This window comes from Nerophis ophidion, linkage group LG22, assembly GCF_033978795.1.
Source record: "Nerophis ophidion isolate RoL-2023_Sa linkage group LG22, RoL_Noph_v1.0, whole genome shotgun sequence".
NCBI lineage: Eukaryota > Metazoa > Chordata > Actinopteri > Syngnathiformes > Syngnathidae > Nerophis > Nerophis ophidion.
This window is the reverse complement of record NC_084632.1, coordinates 8,291,977-8,295,131: the sequence shown is the minus strand read 5'-3', so window position 1 is coordinate 8,295,131 and position 3,155 is coordinate 8,291,977.

Sequence of the window (3,155 nt, the reverse complement as noted above, 5' to 3'; positions counted from 1 at the left end):
AACCTCCTGATGATTGAGGGAACCCCTCATGAAACAGTTCTGTAGAGATGAAGTAGTCTTGTGGTTTTTCCCACACCTACATATACATATATATATATATATATATATATATATATATATATATATATATATATATATACATATATATATATACATATACATATATGTACAAACATCAACACACATATATATATATATATACATATATATATACATATACACATATATATATATACATACATATAAATATATATATATACATACATATAAATATATATATATATATATATATATATATATATATGTGTGTGTTGATGTTTGTACATTGTGTGCATCATTACAATGGCCAAAATGTTTCATATACTCGTCAAGTAAAACCTCTGCCTTGTTTTTAATGAATACTTAGGCCTACTACGCTGCTGTATTTCAATGCTGGTCATTATGGTGGCACCTAGAGGGCCAAGTGCTTTTTTGAGTTGCTTTTTTGAGTTTGCTGGATTAGATCATTGAATAGATCACTTGATAATATTAAGTCTATTAACAAGATACATATATTTAAATTAATATGTAGTATTTATATTTTATTTTACTTTACACCGTTAATGTTTTCCACTATTATTATTTGTCATATACATCCATTGTGTGTTACACACTTTATTAGTACAGTCTGAAGTTACCAATGCAAACTCCTTAAAATCACATTGAGTATAAAGAAAGTGTACATTTGTACGTACAGTACCTCATCAAAACCTATGGAGTTCTTCTTAAAAAACGTTGCTTTAGATAGAATGAGGTTAAAATAACAATAATCAAACCAAAATGACTATTTTGTTGCATTTAAGAGCATGCAAAAAGTGTGTAAAACTGTGGGGAAAAAGTGATATGGTGTGTAAAGTCATGGTTAGATGTATCAAAAATGTGAATAAACATAATATTAATAAATAAGTAACTCCTGTTGTAGTGGAACATTTGTGTCCATAATGCTGAATGTATTGGGAGGGACACGACATAAGAGGTCAAGTTGTTATGTTACAAATCAGGCCATCATGGAGCGTACAAATAAGAAGGGAAGACCAAGTCTGATGTGCGCTCTTTTTAATTCCTTCACGAGGGTTCACCATCTTTCAATCCAATCCAATCCAATCCACTTTATTTATATAGCACATTTAAACAACAATAACGTTTCCAAAGTGCTGCACAGCCGTGTTAAAAACAATTGTAAAAAAAAAATTGTAAAAAAAAAAAATATATATAAAACCAATAAAAACAATATAAAAACAAATATGATTAAAAACTATTTTAAAGGGTAAAATCAATTAAAACAGTAAAATAGAAATCAAAGTGCATAAAAAACACAGAGGACAACAGAGAACAGAGGACCACACAACTCATGAGACACTGTCTGCAATTCATATCGATTCAATCCAACTTTGTATTATCTGATTGTGAGTAATTAAAACTGTTGTAAAAAAACTCTCTATTGTTCCTGTTTAAGATTCGGACTTTTCCACCACATAAAATTGGCATCACGAACAGGATGAGGTCCTGGTCAAAATCCCCGACATTTCTACTACATAAAATAGGGGTCACAAACAGGATGAGGCCCCGGGTTAAATCCCCGACTTTTCGACCATACTCTAAAGCGCAAATTTTAGGAGAAAACATCTATCCATCCACCCATTTTCTACCTTTTTGTCCCGTTCATATTAGTCCATATATTAGTCGCAGCATGTATGCTGCAGTGTTAGCTTTGACGGCTCTTTTTCATTTAGTTTTAGTCTTTGGACAAAAGTATATTTTAGTTTTAGTCATATCTTAAGCATCTACATCAGAGGTAGGGAACCTATGGCTCTAGAGCCAGATGTGGCTCTTTTGATGACTGCATCTGGCTCTCTGATAAATCCGAGCTGACGCTGCTTAACACGATAAGTAATGAATAATTCCGCTTGTAATCACAGTGTTAAAAATAACGTTCAAAATATAAAACATTCTCGTGCATTTTAATCCATCCATCCGTTTTCTACCACACCTGTTCAAGAAGTTGCGTTAATGGTAAAAAGGTATTTATCTATTATTGATTAGTGTGGGGCTAGCCCTCCTGGGGTTTCTTCAGACCACCAAGCACCGACGTGAAAGCCTGTTTCAGGGTTACAATATTGTTTTGTTTTTCAATAAGTCTCTCAGTTGCTTTAAAGCAATTGTCTTTTTGTCTTTCGTTCTTGCTCGCACTCTGGCTCCAGCCCCAAACCCGTCTGTCCTCATGGCTGATTAGATGACAAGGCCCAGGTGGGCTGACTACGCACCTGTCGCTGATTTCGAGGCCGGTCCTGGCACACCCACTTCGCTGCAGGCCCGCAGGCCACACCCCCTCCACAGTTAGCTTCAGAATAACAATGTTATTACAGAGAATACCAGACTTATTTTACTCTATAAATGTTGGTTTTACTTAAAAATGTACATGATTAGTTGTGTTCAGAGTAAAAAAAAATATTATATGGCTCTTACGGAAATACCTTTTAAAATATTTGGCTTCTTGGCTCTCTCAGCCAAAAAGGTTCCCGACCCCTGATCTAAATGAATGTTTTTTTAGTCGATTAAATCCCTCAACATTTTAGTAGACTAAAATTACAGTCAATTTGATCAACTAAAATACAAAGTATAGTGGACAACGCATCTTTGAAATGGTCTTAAAAGCCCTTTTATTAATTTAATGGCATAGCATTTAAAAAAAAAAAAAACAGACTCTTTTTTTCCTGAGGAAGCTTAGATCCTTTAATGCAGGGACCCCTAACCTTTTTTCCACCAGGAACCGGATTCATGTATGCATTATTTCCACGGACCGGCTTTTCACGTGTGGCAGATAAAAATAGCAAAAAAGTTAGTGAAGTGAATTATATTTATATAGCGCTTTTCTCGAGTGACTCAAAGCGCTTTACATAGTGAAACCCAATATCTAAGTAACATTTAAACCAGTGTGGGTGGCACTGGGAGCAGGTGGGTAAAGTGTCTTGCCCAAGGACACAACGGCAGTGACTAGGATGGCAGAAGCGGGAATCGAACCTGCAACCTTCGAGTTGCTGGCACGGCCACTCTACCAACCGAGCTATGCCACAGAGAATAATGTTATTTCTGTAATGTGTGTGGTTCCGCTTTTC